The sequence below is a fragment of the Manis javanica genome, chromosome 3 (assembly GCF_040802235.1).
Source record: "Manis javanica isolate MJ-LG chromosome 3, MJ_LKY, whole genome shotgun sequence".
Classification (NCBI taxonomy): domain Eukaryota; kingdom Metazoa; phylum Chordata; class Mammalia; order Pholidota; family Manidae; genus Manis; species Manis javanica.
Genome location: NC_133158.1, coordinates 145,095,294 through 145,115,429, shown reverse-complemented (window position 1 = coordinate 145,115,429; position 20,136 = coordinate 145,095,294). Strand labels below are relative to the sequence as shown.

Sequence of the window (20,136 nt, the reverse complement as noted above, 5' to 3'; positions counted from 1 at the left end):
TTGGTGTGCACCAGATGCCATGAAATGCATTAAAGAAAAGAAAAGTCCTTACTTTTAAGGAAGTTGTGATCTAGTTGAAATGAAAAGAAGCAAGAGATTAAATAAATTACTATGGGCAGAGGTTAGTAGTTGTGCACCAACGTCTGTTCTCCCCTTCTTCCCCAGTAACAGAATTCCCAGGTTTTAGCTGCGTGCATGGCAGAGTGAAGAAGCATCTCTCCACCTTCCTTGCAGCTAGGTGTGGTCAGTGCCAAGTTTAGATGATGCTGTTTAAGAGGAAGTACTCTGTGGCAGTTTCTGAGAATCCTCTTTCTTTGTCAGCTATGCCCCTTCTTTTTCATGTCACTTTATTGCTCACTGGGTGTGGATGTAAGTGCTGGAGCTCTTGTAACCACATTGGACCTCCAGAGGAAAGCCTCACCTAGGAATGGAGGAGTGAAGTCTGGAAGGAGCCTGGGGCCCTGTGTTCATAGGACTGCCATGCTGCCCAGGGCAGCCTTCCCCTGGGCTTCTGGGAGACAGCAGTACACTGCCATCTGCCTGTTACTTTGTAGTCTGACACTTCCAGGCAAATATAATCCTGACAGGCACATCGTACAAAGGGTGCACTTTAAGTGTAGAGGAGACAATTTGCAGAGTGGTGATTAGAATGGGGAATCGCCATGAGGAAAGGCTTCCTTGAAGAATATGTGATCCTGGCCCAGACTCTTTTACTTCCTCATTTTTCCTTCCACTGAACCATTTCCTAAACATGACAACACTTTCTCTCTCCTTACTTCCTTCTGCAGTGCTTTCCCTACGTCTTCCTGCCCATCTTGTTTTATAATTATATTGTTACATAATCCACATAAGCATTTCATACAGTTATTAGAACTGTAAACCCTCAGTACATTTAGCTGTTATCCTCATCATTTTTGCTGGCAAGCTCAAATTTTGCCTTTGTTCTGAAACCCCTCTTGAATGCTCTCCCCTGCCCTCAGAAGCAACTGCCCCCAGTACCCTGATACCTGGCACAAAAAAGTACTTGGGCAATTGAACCCTTTTTGGGGAGTGACTGGCTAGTTATTTGGTAGCTACCACTCTGGAAGAATGGAGGGTCAGGAGGAATGTGGCCCTTCAGCATTCTTTCTTCCTCATTTTCTGGCGGCTTCTTATTGTGTGCCTTTCCTATCCCCAGGCTGTTGTTTCTATGGCCATTTCTGAGAAGGAAGGCCTTAACTAAACAGCTTCAGCTCTGCTTTAGCATTGCCTTGAGTCCTGAGTTTTGTCAACACAACTTCTCAGCTCTGCTCTTTGGGGGTCAGGAGAGTGGTGGTGAATGGGTCATTTGCAAGCTGTGTTTGCAAAATTATCCCATTCCTCTTTTGATAACTATAGGACCAGTATTTAAGACCAACTTTACGGTGATGTGCTGAGCTTTAGTTTCCAGATGTTTCTGCTCAGATGGGATTACTATGCCAGCATGATCAATGTGTGGAGTTTACGCTCAGAGAAGCCTCTCTTAGCACTGCTCAGGTGTCCTCCATGTACTTTCCTCCCCCCAGCCTGTCCTGTGGGCTGGGGGGAGCAGTAACACAGGTGTCGGTGCATCTGGCTGCGGGTGGCACAAGCAGAAACTTGTATCTGGGTTGGGTTTGTACAGAGACTTCTTGCTTGGTCTTTAGGAGTTCAGACACACTAAAAAAAATCCACTGTCAAGAATTGTGACTTCTTGACTGGGACGGGATAAGGCAGATTTCACTCCTAATAGTGGTTTTTGGGAAAAGAAACTGGTGTTGTCAAATTTGAGGTTTTTAGTCATTGAAAAATCAGGGCTGAATCTGAGGATTATTTCCACAGTTCCGCTCCTGTTTCTTGGCGTTCAGGCCTCCCATTGGTGCAGACATAGCTGTTTGGTGGATTTTGGTACCAAGTCCCACAGTGACATGTCTCAGGTCCCTGAGCCCAGCGTACAGGGGGACCATAAATCACTGTAATTGCCTTTCATTAAGGCCCTTTCAGTCTTACCTACTTTACCTAGCAGGGCAAATTCTTACTTCCTTATTCAAAAGCTTTCTCTTGATAATAGGTGATGACAATGTGTTTCTTCATCTAAGCCTGTTTGACACCTATTAATTCCCAAGGAGCAAAGTTCCCCAGGTCAATATTGGCTATCTTTTTTTCTTTTTTTAAATAAAGATGTTGGGAAGATTGAGCCCTACTATTTCTTTCAGTGCATATTGTTTTCTGAGTCTGCATTGCTTTTGAATTTCATTGCTTAGATCTTACTGCCTTGCAGAGTTAGAAATATCATGATTTTTCCAAACAGCTCTCCTATTTCCTCAGGACAGAGTACACATCAAGAATCTCCCACCTCTTTCATTTATTGAAATACAGGAGATTAGACCTACTCAGCTCAGTTTGCCAAGTGAAGACCCCGCCCCATTCATTAGCACTGGCGGCTGATAGTCACCTGCAGCAGCCCTGGTGGACTGCGCTCCAGCGCAAAGCATTGTGGGAGCGACTGCGGAAGAGGCCCGGAGCGAGCGCCCAAGTGTGAACCGGGACAATGGACGCCGCCTCTAATTCGGGGACTTCAGCTGCCTTGGAAGGAATCCATGACCTAGCACTTCCCGTCTGCCTCTTTCCCTGGAAGGCACACTCCAGGCTGGAAAAAAGCAGGTAATGGGTTTCTGTTCAGAGATGTGGCGTTGCCTCAGAGCAGAGGTGCTGGCGTCAGGCATGTGGTTTACTCAGAACCGTCCTTTGTTGGAGTGTGAAGTACCCCAAATTGAAGTGAAATGTGGAGATTAAGACTGGGGCTGCCCAGGTTAGCCTTGCCTTAACGGGAATAACAGGCAAGCATGATTGCCTTTGCATTGCCCGCGCCACTTTTCGGGCCAGGTCTTTAATGAGATGCAAATTCCTAAGGTTGAGGTGAAGGCTGGGAAATGGCGGAAAAGCTGCTAGTTCTTTATTAGGAAGCCACGTGGCTGAGGGTCATGTATGCAGCTGTCATCAGCTTGTCATCCTACTTCAAAATCCAGGGACCGGTAGGTAAGTAGGTAACTATCATGTTGATGGTAAGTGTTCTTAGAAGATTATGAAAGTCAGCATTTTGGTCACACTTAACACCTATGCGAAGCTGTTGTTAGCTCTAGTTTATAGTCTGGCTATCCTTTTTTTTTGGTATAACATTAGAAAATGGACTTCTTGCTGCGGTTTACTTTTTCCTTGCTGTGGTTTACTTGATCCTTCTGGATTGGTACAACAGAGCTTACAAATTGGCAGCTACAGATTGGAATGTGGCCCACAGACTTATTGGTTTGCAGAGGATTTAGAATTTTGGGGGAATTAGTTCCTGGTTAGCAAGTGGGAGATTTCACATAAAAGTGATTTATTCATTTGAAGTCACTTTCGGTTTGATGACAGTCAGCTAGCACTGGGCAATGGCTGCCTTTCTTAGCTGAGTCGTGTGCTCACCAATTCATCGCTGCCCACCTTTGTCCGGTTTTGTTTATTGTCTTCTTGGCCCTGAAGCACATTTGAGCTTGTGACCCTTAACACAGCAGGCACACTTCTCAGTGTCCCCTTTGCTATCCCTGCTGGCTCCATGAGTGTGGTCTGGCTGTCCCACTCTGACAGACCCTGTGTAGCAGCTCTGTTTTCTTCCTGGGGAAGAGCTCTGTGCTTTATTGCTCTAGACTTCCTCACAGGTGAAGGCGTTGGGAAGCTGAGTGCTGACTCCTGGTAACTATTGGGAATCTACTGGCAGCTCCTGCTGAGGGCAGCTGCTGGTTCTGAGTGCTGCAGAGCATGGATGGACCTGGCTCTGTAGTCCTTTGCTCTGCTCCTGAACTCCTTGGAGTTGAGCTCAACTGCAGCCTAAAATCAGGGCCAAAGAAGTAGGTTTTTTTTTTTTTTTTAATCCTCTTGGAGAACTGTGGGCCTTCTCCATAATGTTATAATAACAACAGATTTGTTGTATATATATTTAAAAAGGCTTCTTATAAATTATTCCTTTACACTTGACCATGACCACCTTAAGTGGGCATTTTTATTGCTTCTGTTTTGCAAATAAGCCTCAGAGAAGTTCAGAGCATCTGCCCCAGGTCTCAGTCACTTAGCTCAGCAGGGTTTTAGGGAGTCCCCCACCCACGTTTTTTTTTTTAATCTGCACAGTGCAGGCCACAATTTTAAGCTTGAACATTTTATATATGTATGTCTATAGTTCAGTTTAGTACACAGGAACATCAGGGTTACTGTTCACATTCACGCTTTCACTGAACAGCCCATTAAGGGAACCCAAGGAGGAAAAATCCCCAGTACTGCTTACACCTGTACATTTCTCAGTCTGAACGTCTGCATCCTTAACTATTAACTATTAAAAATAAATACAATTTTAGTAACAAAAAAAGCCTTAGCATTTCTAAATACTCAGAAATTTGCAAACCATCCTCACACTTTTTACCATACCTACATACTGTTATATTCTTAAATTTTTTAAATTCAAATTTAAGTTGACACATATGTGTGTGTATATATAACTACTAATTTAATGTGAAAGTTTGTGTATTATCTAAAATTATGATACATTTGCCACCCTTTAGGAAACTCTGCTTCTGATGGGAAAACCATGCAAATTGCAGCTCTTTATTTTTGTGTCATGAGTGAGCTTCCCTGGCTCAGTGTTGGAAATGTATAATATGTAATACAACAGCCTTGTAACAAAATTACTGGGGGACTTGGAACACCTGTGCAGTTGTTACAGTCTGTCTAATCTGCCTAGGATTTTGTGTAGCAATGGGCAAACGTGGTGCTTTGGCAGATAAGGGATATGCTGGGTGCATATAATGACCCCTGTCCTTATGGCAGTCCTGCCTGGCTTTGTCAAGAGATCCAAGTTCGTCCCTGTTTGATAACCTCCATCTCCAAGAGCTCACAATAGGAACTGCCATGTGAATATTTTCTCTGATCCAAGAAGTTAACTTGATTGGTTTAATAGATGGTAGGAAAATATCCTTCATGTCTTGAATATTGAATTTAAATGCACTCTGGAGTTGTAGCACCAATTCATTTATTTTATATACTTAGAGCCTTTTGAACTCAAGCAAATTAATGCACATCATAAGCTAGTTATTAATTTGAGCAAAAGGTCTTGATATTTTTTTAAAAATAGATTTCAAGTACTGAAGAAAATGTGAGAAAATTTTTGTGTATTTATTTTTAGAAATCTGGTTACTGAAAGCAGCATTAAAATCAACAGGAATTTTTGTGGTTTATGTGCTAGAAATTCACACTGCCTGGATCCCAGTATCTTCCCAGGTACTGACTTTATTGAGTTATCCATGTGATCCATATTGATATGGTGAGGTAGATCCATCTTAAAAGATACAGGACAATAAGAGCTTGCGAGATGCCCTCTGGACTACCTGGAGAGAGGATGACACTGATAGCTCAACCAGTTGTATATAAAAGCTTTGCCCTTTGAAGACCAACAAAAGAATCACCATGTCACATTTCTTGGTATGGTTTTTGAAAAGCTTATAATGTTATTTAAATAGTTTACTTATTATAATAAGCCATTGTGTTCTTCTGAAAAATAATTTGTAATTTGGGAGTGATTATATTTTTTAAATATGTGCATTCAGTCCCGAATAGCTCTCAGAGGATGTGCTGCACATATAAATACCAGGCTGCATGCAGTCAGGGCTTGGATTAATAGACCACAGAGGGCTGTTTTTATGGAGACTTTTAAGTGCATATTATTGTTATTCCTAAATTGTATTAACAATAATATCCTACACACATCCAATGTACGTATGACATTTTACTGTTTTATGGAGTGCCATTCAAACATCACCTCATTTGTTCACAACAATCCTGGGAGAAAAATTGGGATGTTTATAAGTGTTGGCACTGAAGTCCTTTGCTGGAGATAAAGTTCTGGTAATGCTGGAGAAGACAAAGGTGCTATAGAAATAAAGGCATTCTTTTTGCTATGTTTTTGGCTAATGTCACAGAAAGTGTTCAGATTGGTTTTGGACATATCAGTCCTCAGGGAGAATCATATAGTCGTATCTAATAATTGGTAGGAAAAAGAAAGCAAACTATCTGAGTACTTTCTTGGGGGAAAAACTGCAAGATTAAGGGGGAAAACTACCTTCACAGCAATTAGCAGTGAACCGTAGGGTTCTCTGTCGAACACTTCTCCATATCCCTCTTGTTTAAAAATGCTTTTCTATATCCCTCTTGTGCTGTTTGTGGTAAAATCTGGAGAATCAAGTAAGCATGTAGAGACAGAGGAAACAGACTGTTTTGGTATTATAATCAATAGTGATTAAATCTGGACTCAATTTATGGAATACTTTGGGCTTTATGTTTTACCCACAGCAACATGGGAACTCAGAGACAATAAACTCCGTGGTATATTGATAGCCAAGCTGGAACAGTGAACCCAGGACTCTGGATTCCTCGAATCTGTGCTGAGAAATATTTAAATAATTTATCATAATGATTATTTCTACAGGATACAACTCCTGGATTAAATGCTAATTTTATTTGACTTACATAAAGGGGAATTATTACTGCAGTTACTTTTAAAGAGCTCCCTGGGTTTGCTGGGAGTATCTGAATTAACAGTAAATTGAACACCATTACTTATTAATGGGATCGAGCTGATTTATTGCTGGTATATCTGGCAATTAGCCATTCTGCATAGTGTCTTCTGTTTGGCCATTACTTTTTCACTATTGAGTGCAAGCTCCAGGATGAGCACCCTGAACCAATGGGGAAGTCTGCCTGTCAACCTAATAGGGCCCTGCATCATCTTAATGGTGAGTTATGATCTGTCTTGAAGGATATTTGGACACACTTAATATCTTCTGGATGACAACCATTGGAGGCATAAATGAAAGTACATGTTGTCATTGAACCACTAAAAATCTTTATTCAGTCACCAGACAGCCATTATATTATATGGATCTCTCAGGCTATTTCTATTATTTTTTAAAATTATACAATTGCTTTTAGCCTCTGTGGCACTTATAGAATGTATTGCTGTAGCACAGCAAATTATGGCCAATAGTATTTATTTGCAAGAGTCACTTTGAGGGTGCCTAATTTGTCCTCAGGAGAAATTTTTTGCCCAGCTTGCAAAATGTTGTAATAAAAATTGGTGATTGGTGTTGATTATAAGATTAAATGGTTGGGCCACAGTGGCCACCACTGTAAATCAAAGCAACCCAAAGTTTTGACTGGCCACTAGAGAAGGTTCTAAGTGGGAGCATTTTTTTTAATGAGTCAATGTATTCAAGTCTTTATAGTATTGATTCCTAAAGTTTATTTCAACTGTATTTAAAACACCATTCTACAGAGTTTTAAGTAAGTTTCTAATACAATTTGGTTTTGCTTATTTAAGTATGCAGTAGTTGAAGAAAATACACGAACATTTGCTTCTTAGAGGGAAAGCAATTTAAAGCTTGGTGAGGGTGTGGAGTTGCTAAATCCAAGTTAATTGCCTGACTCTTTGGAGAATTTTATATTTGGTTGCTCAGAGTTAATTTCTCCTTCCTAAATAATTCCCTAAAGGATAGACCCCTTCCCCATTATATGTGTTCTAATGCCATTCTTTACTGTCCAAGGGGCTAGTCCCTGATCTGACAAAACCCCTCTCTGGAATTTGACTCTTGAGTAGAGGGAGAGACACTGGATAGTTTGGAATCCTTATTTCCAGTCTGATCAGAATGTGCTGGTCACTCCCATTTTGTGGCCATCTGAATGACAATTGTTTTCCATGTCTGCTTCTCCTGTCTTTGACAATTCTGGGAGTCCCATGATAGCATCTAATAAATCTCCCTTTGTTTAACCAAACCAGAAATGATTTCTCTTCCATAAAACAAAAATCCTTAATATATAAATTGGACACCTGTAAACCCACAGGAAACAGAAGATTTCTGACTGTGAATATTTATTCATTTATTCACCAAATATTTATTGAGCACCTACTATGTATTAGGCATTTGTTTTGACACTTGGGAAACAGTGAATAAAACAAATAAAAATCTGTGCTTTCATCTAATTTGCATTCTAACAAAGGGAGACAGACAATAAGCAAAATAAGTTAAATATATAAATATAGCATAAATATTATATATATTATATAATACTAATAAGTTATATATAATATAAATATATATAATATATATCTAAATATATGAATAAATACATGATATCTATGTTAGGTAGTGGCAAGTGCTATGCATATAGAAAATGTTTCCCTTATTCTTTCTTTGTTGAAGATCCTTGAATCAAATAAGCCTATTTGGGGGTGGCTCATGACCTGGAATGACCTAGATTGAGGCTCTGTCATACCTTGCTCCAACACATTTCTGCCTAGCCGTCCAAGGGGTTTCAGCTGGGGTATGAGCCAGGGTAGAGGACCTCTCTATCTGAGTGGGGATGAGTGTCTGGCAAAGGCAGAGAACAGAGAAAGGGAGACTTGGGTTAGACATGGAAGTGTCAGGGAATGAGTATGGGCTATAGTCTTGATAGGGAGAGAGTCTTCCTTTTGGACCTCTACCTGGGTTTAGGTTGGTAGAAGACGGGCAATAAGATTGAATCAAGTAATCTAGAGTGGAACTTGAGCAGGTGGCCTAGAGCAAGGATACAAGCCTATCTGTGGTGGGGAAGGGGAGTCCAGGTCAGAAAGGGAAGGAAGCCTCTCTCACAAGAAGGATTGTGTAGACAAAGCAGGGTAGCAGATCTCAGAACCTGTCTGGACTGGCATACATATGGAGTCTGTTACCACAAACATGTTTTCTTTTACTTGGCATTTGCTGTAACATTAGAAGAGAGAGATGATCTTTGGGTAACCATTGCCCTTGGATTTCTACAATAAGATTAAAGATTCCTTAATGGTAGGCTCTTGCAAAAGTACCAAGGTCACTGCTAAAATGAAAGTAATCTGTTTTTCTCAGAGGTATCCACAAGACTTTTTGGAATAGGACTGAATTTTAAGACACAGTCATGGAAAAGTGATCACATTTACACTGTTAAGAAGGGAGTTTGAATAATATAAAAAAGTTTTATACCTTCATTGATTGGGAATAGCTGGAGATAGATGGGTTTTTGGAGAAAGCGAATGGATGAGAATAAATGAAAGAAGAAGAAAAGATCTAGAGGAATCATATTGGACCCTGATGGAGAATGCATTTTTGAAGGAGTTCAGAGCTTGCTACTTAGGTGCTTAGCATGGTATCTGACAGGTTCACTTGGGAATTATGTTATTCTAGAGTGCGCAACAGATTATTTTCTGAAATATGCTTACCTACTTCTGGTGATTTTTTTCCTTTTTTTGATAAGAAACCCCAACGTATTTAGAAGCGGATATTTCTTTAAGGTTATGAAAAACTTGGCCATTGTCATAGCCTAAGACCTCATAGTAAAGGGGAACTTTGATTCTTGGGTGTCTGTTGAAGCCATTTTTATAAAAAAAAAGAGCATCCCCAGCATTTTTAACCTGATACTTTTTTCTTTACTAAAGAAGATAGGAAGCCAAAAGGAAACTGTCATGATGGTTTTTATTCTGACCATTAGGGAAGTATTGGTTAATGCCATGGGAAGGGTTGAGGTTAGGAGGTGGAGGCCTCTGGGAAAGAATTCATGTTTCCATGGAGGGCAGTCACAGCCAGACTATGCCAAAGATGTGAAAAGGTTCAGAGAAATGAGAGGTGTGAGCATTTCAGTGGAATGGTATGCAGGGAGGGAGGATGGTCCAAGGTATGGGAAGCTCACAGAGATGCAACTGTAACTCTCAAAAGGGATGGCTTGGAGGGCCCACTCAATTACCTCTATTAGCTCCCTATAAAGTCCCAATAATGAGAGTAATAAAATACTATTTATTGATATGGATAATAGGTATATTATTAATCTCATTTGAAGTGTGAATGTATATTAATCTATTTTTGTTCTGTAACAAACTATATAGGTTAAAAAGATACTTGCTTATTATTACTGCCATCTTAATGTAAGACCCAGGCTTTATTTTAGTGAGATTGCTACTATCTCTAGGCTCCTCTTACAATTTGGAGCCATCTGTAGTTGTCTAATGGTGAATAATCTGAATGAGCAAATGGAGGTACCTAAAGAAACAGAGTTCAGATTTTTAGAATATATTTATGTAATAAGAGAAATGAAAGAAATGGTATATACCAGGGCAATGGTAAGATTGTAGTATATATCTTTAAAAATGGTGTCATAGAAGCTAAGCTCCCAAATGAGTTGAAACTTGGGAAAATGACAAGGACAACAAAAGATTTTTTAAAAGCGATGTCCAGAGCAAATAAAAGATGGTTAGCATAATGTTGATTGTTTAGCAAAATATATTATCTTCTCAATCCATATATATATAAAAATATATATATATTTTAATGAGGAATGCTCTTTGAACATAAAAGGGTTGAATAGACAGTGGTAAAACATTGTGGGGGGTTGGTGGGAACAGGTGCTGAAGTTGGGAGGTAGTATTACAAAAATAATTGTGGCTTTTTGAAGTAGTTGTGATACATTCAGGGCCATAGAAGAACTTCCCTGTGAGTTCCCTGAGCTGATGCTCAGTAATCACAAAGGAATTATTCTGGTTCTAGACTATGGATGAAGGAAGTCTGATGATCATAGTCAACTTGGACTTCAGCAAGGCATGAGACAATGCTTCTTTGGGTAGCTTTTGTCAGTTTATATATTTTGTAAGCATTTATTGATCTCTTACTGTCTTGGTCCATCCAGGCTGCTGTAACAAAATACCATAGACTGGGTGGCTTATAAACAACAGTAATTTATTTGTCACAGTTCTGGAGGCTGCAAAATCGAAGATCAAAGTACTGGCAGATTCATTGTCTGGTGAGAGTCCTCTTCATGGTTCATAGATGACTGTTTTCTTGTGTCCTCATATAATGGAAGAGGAGAGAGAGAGCTCTCTGGAGTCTCTTTTACAAGGATACTAACACCATTCATAAGGGCTCCACCCCCATGACTTAATCACTTCCCCAAAGCCCTGTATCCTAATACCATCATATTGGGATTAAGCTTCAAAATACAAAATTTGAAGGGATGCGACATTCAGTCCATAGCATTTACTCTGTATGTAAGAGTAGGATTCAAATATGAATGTGATACTTTGTTGAAGAATTCATAGGCTGAGTGAAAGCTAACACAAAAATAAGTAATCATGATATCAAAAAGTAGTTGGTAAACTATGGTCTATGGACCAAATCTGTCCTGACACCTGTTTTGTAAAGTTTCATTAAAGCATAGTCATGCCCATTGATTTATATATTGTCTATGGTTGTTTTCATGCTAAAATGGAAGAGTTGAATTGTTGCAACAGAGACTATTTATGATCTGCAAAGCCAAAAATAGGTACTACTGGCCTTCTACTGAAATTTTGCTAACTCTGGTATAAGGCAAAAATTGCTCTTAGGATTCATACTCAAAATGCTGTGGAAACATGGAGGAGAAATCAATTAATTGTGGTGGTGGGGGTGTGTTTAGGAAGGCTTCAAAACATGGAAGCAGTTGAGTTGGACCTTAATGATATGATGGAACTTTCTAGAAGAGGGTGTAACCCTCTCCTTCTCTTCCTGTCTCTTTATGTCCAACGTCCTCATTGTTCTCTCTCTCATTTTGTTAAAGTTGACTTTTCAGTATTTCATAAAGGTTTGACTCTGTGTGCTCCATGTTCTAGCCACCTTGGATGTGGAGGTCAGCAAAAGTCTGTGAGGTATAAGGGCAGGAAGTGGCATTACTATGATGAAGTAGGTGGTCAGCAATTCTTTATTTTAGTAAGCAGATACCTAGAGAAGGGGCTAGAGTGGTATCTGGAAAAGTGACCTCAGGGTGAGGTTATATCACTCCTTGAATCCACTCTTGTTGCAGAGTCAGATGTTCTTTTTGGCTATAGTTTTTTAGACCAGTGTGGCTCTGAAATTTTTTGAACTTCCATGCTGTAGCACCTATGGTTATTTCAAATTAGTGAATTTCATAAACTGTATTTTTATACAACCTGCTTCTGACGCTACTATCTCATAATTCTAACTTAGTTCCTTTTGAAGTTTTCTTTCCACCTCCAACATAAGCCGAAAGGAAAGGTAACATAGCAGTGGTGGCTCCCTGGTCTCTGTCTTTCCCAGGTACCATTTTACCCAATCATTGAGTAATTTTTTCTAATCTCCTTTTCTCAACTGATAGAGAATCTCCTTCTCTTTTCCATCTTGCTAGGTGCTACTTGAAATTTGCAGATAGTTTAAGTACAATGGTTAAATGTGCTCATTAACTACTCCACTGAAGCTGAAACTCATTAACTTGGTTCAGAGCACAAACAACTTTCTGTTACAGGGATCATATCTCTTCCAAGTAACAAATCCAGGCTTAACCAGCATGTAAATTTCCAAGACACACACAAAAGGAATTTAAAAGGTTATAAGAAACTATAGGGAAGTTTCACAACAATATGTCATTATTTCTCCCAGATTATACTCTTGACTTTTAATCAAGAGCCTGTATGGTTTGAGCCCAAAGCTCTAAAGAGTGGAGTGATTTTTCTGAAACCTGGAAGGATTCTGAAAAAGAAGAGGTTGTCCTCCAAATGCCATTTTGGGGTTGTTGTTTGTTTGCGCATGTCCAGCTCTTATTACTTAAAATTCCAAGTGTTAACTGAGTAAAAATCTTATTGCCCATAGATCCTGAATCAAATAAGAAAAAGCTACCAGAAAACCCCAGTTATTCGGTGGCTCTGCAAAAACAGGTAGGTTATGTCAACTGAGAAAACCTAAAGGACAAGCCCTTTTTTTTCTTAGAACTAAAACACCACTTGATCTGGCAATAGCATATTCCAGAAGTAAGCACATGTATCTTTTTTGTTGAGAACAAGGAAGAAACCCCAGACTGGTGATGACAGCTTTTCTTCCCCAGCACTCATTAGTGCCAGCTTTGTGCAAGGGCTGCACTGGGCAGTGTGAAGATGTGAGTGAGCTGACCCAGGTTAGCCCCAAAGAAGTTTTTTTGTATATGGCTTTGCTTTGTGTGGTTCCTTCAGAACCTAGAGATAGCGAAAGGCAGGTCTTAGTGGTTGAATCAGTAGACATTCTCTCTACATGAAGAGCAAGATGATGTAAGGCAAGTAGAGCAAGACAATGTGGTTTTGTCTTAAAGGAATGTGACTATTGGAATCATCACAGCCCTGTCCTGAGCAGCAAGCTGAAATAGGCTTTTTCATTCAGCCTTGCGCATCTTCTCTTCCAGTGCACTAATTGTTCACTGTGATTCATACATTGTTCTGACAAGATGGCAAATGGAAAATGTGGAGAGTAATTATAGTAAGTGTGTGGTTTACATTATCATAATCTATTGCCCTGAGCTGAATGCCGTTATCTGGGGGAACTAGGAGAAGGGCTGTATTTGGACATGAAAGGCAAATAATCTAATTTGTCTTCTTTAACAAAAGTTCAACTCAAGGAAATGGACTGAAGCAAGAGAGACTTGGAACTGAACTTGATAGTTCTTCCTCAGAATTTGAAAGATTTCTGTGTTGTTGATTATGATAAAAATTTCTAGGGTGTTGTCTTAATACATAAACTGATCAGGAGGGCTATAATTGAATTGATACATTGTTTGCACATGACAATGTAAATTTCACCTCTAAAGTAAACTAACATTGTAATGTTGGTCTTGTAGATATTCCTTATATGTATATATTTCTGAAATCATTTTCCACAGAAAAAATTTTTGGGAAACAAAATACTTGTCCATTTGGAAAGTCTGGAAAGTGCTTTATTATAAATAACTCACATTTATTATTATTATAAATATAACAATGCTTGGTGCAGATATTTTAGCAAACAGAGACAACTGTACTGAAAAAATTTCTTTTGCATTCCCATTAGGCTCAACTAATCTCTGTAAATCTCATGGTCTTTCTTTTTATCCTTTTTTAAAAAAAATAATGTGTATATGTGTGTCTATATGTTTACAGAAGTAGTTTTATACTCTTTGGTGTTTTGGGGCTTGATTTTTCACATTTTCCGTTCCATTGAAATTTCTAGAAAAGTTTGTTTTTAATGACTGCATAATATTCGATTTTGTGTCTGGGCTATAAATATCCAATTTATACATAGATATTTGAAGTCTGCCCACATCTTTGGTGCACAAACACTTGACTGCAACTTTATTGATTTCCCTTAGCTGGATTCTTTAAAATTGAATTTCTGGGACAGAAGGTATGATACTGTCTTAAAAGCTTACTCTGGTACAAACTGGCAAATATTGAACAGGCAAAGCAGATTTCATTTTTAGAGTCAGGATCAGGAGATTATTTCTGGATTGTTTTCCTTTTTTCTGTTCTGATTGGGTTTCATGGTACTAGAGTTCCTTGGGCTTTAGAACCATGAAGACCAGTATTAAAATTCTTGCTCTGCCGCTTATTAGCTACTTTGTCAAATGACTTAGTTCCCCAGCCTGATGTTTTCATCTATAAAATGGGGACAGTAATAGGTTTTCTGTGAGGACTAAGTACCTGTCTCTTGCTAGGGGCTCCAGGAATGCTTCTGCCTTTCAAGGGATATACGGAGGTGATGAAGATTGAAGGTCAGTTGGATGATGAAGTCAACAAAAATGCTTGCAGGGTCATATTTTGATATATCTGCTTTACATCATTTAAAACTTATTCTTTTATTTATTATTCTATTAAGGTATCATTGATATACAATATTATGAAGATTTCACATAAGCAACATTGTGGTCACTATGTTCACTCATATTATTGAGTCCCCCCCAACACCACACCAGAGTCACTGTCCATCAGCATAGCAAGATGCCACAGTCACTACTTGTCTTTTCTGTGCTGCACTGTCTTCCCCATGACCCCCCATGTGTGCCAATCATAATGCTCCTCAATCCCCTTCTCCCTTCCCAACCCCTCCCCTTTGGTAATTGCTAGTCCCTTCTTGGAGTCTGTGAGTCTGCTGCTGTTTTGTTCCTTCAGTTTTGCTTTCTTGTTATACTCCGCAAATGAGGGGAATCATCTTTCTCCACCTAATTTATTACCCTCTAGTTGAGCAAAATACCCTCTGACACCATCCAAGTTGTTGCAAATGCTAGGATTTGTTTTCTTCTTATGGCTGAATAATATTCCATTGTGTATATGTACCACCTCTTCTTTATGCATTCATCTACTGATGGACACTTAGGTTGCTTCCATATCTTGGCTATTGTAAATAGTGCTGCAATAAATGTAGGGGTGCATATGTCTTTTTGAATCTGAGATCTTCTTTTCTTCTGGTAAATTCCTAGGAGTGGAATTCCTGGGTCAAATGGTATATCTATTTTTAGTTTTTGGAGGAACCTCCATATTGCTTTCCACAATGGTTAAACTAGCTTACATTCCTTACATTACTATACAAGGTGAGAAGCCTGGCACAGACTGTGTGGGCTCTTTATCTCTTGGGAAGGACATGTTCCCCACCCAAGATCCATTCTGTTGTGGTTGAGTGGGGGTCAAAAAACTGCATGCATGAGATTGCCTTTCTCAGCACAACTTTCCCTTATCTTCCAAACCTGCTTCATTTCCGTTTTATGATAAATAGACTGCTACTGCTCACACCTAGTCTATGGCTAGACAGCACTCAGTTCCTGATGGAAGCTCAGGCCTAGTGGTCACTTGATGTCCCATGGTTAGGAGTTCAGTCTCTGTCAAGACAAAGTAGGAAACCAGAAGATGTTTCTTAAGAGGAAAACAGTTATCTGCACTAAAGAGGATACATCATCCCCACAGTCCTGGTGATCTATGTTGTGAGTTCCTATTGGTACTTGCCAGAGATTCTAAGTAATGTCCCTAGTTGCCACAGAGATTTCAAGTGTCTTTGAATCTGCTAGATGATAGAGGTGAAGTGGTGCTACAGCCTGACCTTCCTGCAGAGCCTTCTCCTGCTCTGGTGCCCACTGGAAATTGGTAGACTTACTGGTTGCTCTCCAGAAAGTAGGGGACTGCTGAACATCTGGCCCTGGAGATCTGCTCTGGGAGCACAAATCTATTGCTTGGTGCTCTGGTGATTAGTGGGGTTGGAAAGCTAAGACAGGTGGAATACCTGGAGAGACAGAGAGTCCAGCTGCTTGTGGAAAACAAGAATTCATATCCGGCTGATCTGGGAGGTCAGTCTGAGAGAATTCCTAACAGCAAGAGGGCTGCTAAAGGGGCAAGGATTGCACAGAGCTTACTGCTCAGGAGAAAGGACATGTGGAAAAAATTGTTTGGGTGCTGTCTGCTTTGCAGGTTGGGAACTTAAATGATCTTCAGGCACTCAATACCCTGTCTGGCTATGTAGCTCCAAGACGCCCCACCATGATATGCAGCTTGCTGTGTTTTCTTCCCGGCTAGCCTTCAACTGGCTCGCAAACTGGCAGCCCCTACCCTGGTGTCAGGGCAGCCAGAGGAAAGCCCCACCTATGGCAGCTACAAACACAAAGCATAGAGACTTACAGCTGTGTGTGTTTGGCCCACTGGTTTTGGCAGTGGAGACAGGCATAGCAGCTGGGAAGCAGAAAAAAGCTCTTTTCTCCACCCAGGCACCAGCACCACTCTGTTGCGACCCCTGACATTGCACCAGGGGCTGAGAAGCTCTAGAGAGTAGAGCTTCTGGGCACTAGAGGGCGCCACATACAAATTTGAAATGTCAAAGGAACCTGGTTCAAAGCAAAATCTCAACACCAGAGAAAGGGCTGAGTGAGAATGAATTAATATATCTTCCTGAAAGAAATTTCAAAATAAAAATCATAAACATGCTCATGGAGGTATAGAAAAATATTCAAGAATTCAGGAATGAATTTAGGATGGAGATCCAATCATTGAAGAGCACAATGGAGGGTATTAAAAGCAGATTAGATACTGTGGAGGAGACAATAAATGAAATAGAAACTAGGAAAGAGGAATACAAAGAAGCTGAGGCACAGAGAGAAAAAAAGATCTTTAGGAATCAAAGAATACTGAGAGAACTGTGTGACCAATCCAAATGGAACAATATTCATATTATAGGGGTGCCAGAAGAAGAAGAAAGAGAAAAGGGATAGAAAGTGTCTTTGAGGAAGTAATTGCTGAAAACTTCCCAAATCTGGGGAAGGAGATAGTCTTTTAGGCCATGGAGATGCACAGATCTCACAACACAAGGGACCCAAGGAGGACAAAACCAAGACATATAATAATTAAAATGGCAAAGATCAAGGATAAGGACAGACTATTAAAAGCAGCCAGAGCGAGAAACAAGATCACATACAAAGGAAACCCATCAAGCTATCATCAGACTTCTCAGCAGAAACCTTACAGGCCAGAAGGGAGTGGCATGATGTGTTTAATACCATGAAGCAGAAGGGCCTCAAACCAAGAATACTTTATCTGGCAAGATTATCATTTAAATTTGAAGGAGGAATTAAATAATTTCCAGGTAAGCAAAAGCTGAGAGAATCTATCTCCTGCAAACCATCTCTACAGTGTAAGTAAATAAGTAAGAGAAATAGACAGAAAATAAGTAAGGAGACAGAGGCATTGAACAACACATTAAAACAGATGGACCTAACGGACATCTACAGAACTCTCCACTCAAAAGTAGTGGGATACACATTCTTCTCAAGTGCACATGGAACATTTTCAAGAATAGATCATATACTAGGACACAAAAAGATCCTCAGTAAATTCAAAAAGATTGAAATTGTACCAACCAGCTTCTCAGATCACAAGGGTATGAAACTAGAAATAAATTACACAAAGAAAATGAAAAAGCCTACAAACACATGGAGGCTTAATGACATGATCCTAAATAACCAATGGATCAATGACCAAATTAAAACAGAGATCAAGCAATATATGGAGACAAATGACAACAATAATTCAACACTGCAAAATCTGTGGGACATAGTGAAAGTGGTGCTAAGAGGGAAGTATATTGCAGTACAGGTCTACCTCAGGAAAGAAGAACAATCCTATATGAACAGTCTAAATTCACAATTAATGAAACTAGAAAAAGAAGAAAAAGGAGGCCCAAAGTCAGTAGAAGGAGAGACATAAAGATTAGAGCAGAAATAAATAAAATCGAGAATAAAACAATAGAAAGAATCAATGAAAGCAGGAACTGGTTCTTTGAGAAAATAAGCAAAATATATAAACCTCATGGCTCCTTTATAGTATATTAATTGACCACAAATGGTTGGGTTTGTATCTGGGCTCTCTAGTCTGTTCCATTGGTCTATGGTTCTGTTCTTGTCCAAGTACCAAATTGTCTTGATTACTATGGCTTTGTAGGAGAGCTTGAAGTTGGGGAGTATAATCCACCCAGATTTATTCTTCCTTATCAGGATTGCTTTGGCTATTCAGGGTCTTTTGTGGTTCCATATGAATTTTAGAACTCTTTGCTCCAGTTCACTGAAGAATGCTTTTGGTATTTTGATAGGAATTGCATTGAATCTGTAGATTGTTTAAGGCAGGATGGCCATTTTGACATTATTAATTCTTCCTACCCATGAGCATGGGATGTGTTTCCACTTATGATATCTTCTTTAATTTCTCTCATGAGTGTCTTGTAGTTTTCAGAGCATAGGTCTTTCACCTCCTTGGTTAGGTTTATTCCTAGGTATTTTATTCTTTTTGATGCAATTGTGAATGGAATTGTTTTCCTGATTTCTCTTTCTGCTAGCTCATCATTAGTGTATAGAAATGCAACAGATTTCTGGTATTAATTTTGTACCCTGCAACTTTGCTGAATTCAGATATTAGTTCTAGAAGTTTGGAGTGGATTCTTTAGGGTTTTTTGTGTACAATATCATGTCATCATAGTTTAATTCTTCCTTACCAATCTGGATGCATTTTATTTCTTTGTGTTGTTTGATTGCTATGGCAAGAACCTCCAGTACTATGTTGAATAGAAGTGGGGAGAGTGGGCATCCTTGTCTTGTTCCTGATCTTAAAGGAAAAGCTTTCAGCTTCTCACTGTTAAGTATAATGTTGGCTGTGGTTTTGTCATATATGGCCTTTTTTATGTTGAGGTACTTGCCCTCTGTACCCATTTTGTTGAGAGTTTTTATCATGAATGGATGTTGAATTTTATCAAATGCTTTTTCAGCATCTATGGAGATGATCAAGTGGTTTTTGTCATTCTTTTTGTTGATGTGGTGGATGATTTTGATGAATTTTCGAATGTTGTACCATCCTTGCATCCCTGGAGAAAATCCTACTTGATCACGATAGATGATCTTTTTGATGTATTTTTGAATTCAATTTCCTAATGGTCTGAATGCACCAATCAAAAGACATAGAGCCACTGAATGAATAAAAAACAAGATGCAACTATATGATGCATCCAACAGATGTGAAACAAATTGTAACAGAATTAAAAGGGGAAATAGAATGCAATGCATTCATTCTAGGAGACTTCAACACTCCACTCCCTCCAAAGGACAGATCAACCAGACAGAAAATAAGTAAGGAGACAGAGGCATTGAACAACACATTAGAACAGATGGACCTAATGGACATCTACAGAACTACAGACATCTACAGACATCTACAGCCTGCTGAGGTCCTGATTTGGAATTTGAACTAAATTCCAAAGATTCACCCTACTTTGTTGAGTATTTTTGCATCTATGTTCATCAGGGATATTGGTCTGTAATTTTTTTTGCGTGTGTTGTCTTTGCCTAGTTTTGGTGTTAGGGTGATGCTGGCCTCAGAATGAGTTTGGAAGTATTCCTTCCTCTTCTACTTTTTGGAAAAATTTAAGGAGGATGGGTATTAGATCTTCACTAAATGTTTGATAAAATTCAGCAGTGAAGCCATTTTCTCCAGGGGTTTTGTTCTTTGTTTACCAATTCAATTTTGTTGCTAGTATATGGTCTGTTCAGATTTTCTGTTTCTTTCTGGGTCAGCCTTGGAAGATGGTCTTTTTCTAGAAAGTTGTCCATTTCTTCTAGGTTATCCAATTTGTTAGCATCTAATTTTTCATAGTGTTCTCTAATAATTCTTTGTATTTCTGTGGTGTCCATTGTGTTTTTTCCTTTCTCATTTCTGATTATGTTTATCTGTGTAGACTCTCTTCTTTTCTTGATAAGTCAGGCTAGGGG

At 39.3% G+C, this 20,136-nt stretch overlaps 1 long non-coding RNA gene across 1 annotated transcript; it reads left to right on the top strand.

Moving 5' to 3' along the window:
* The first annotated feature begins 1,180 nt into the window (after positions 1 to 1,180).
* Positions 1,181 to 18,499, top strand: LOC140848470 (uncharacterized). The gene is made up of 3 exons (XR_012129396.1): positions 1,181 to 2,661; positions 12,717 to 12,781; positions 14,563 to 18,499. It is a non-coding gene; the product is annotated as an uncharacterized lncRNA (long non-coding RNA).
* Positions 18,500 to 20,136: the final 1,637 nt, after the last annotated feature.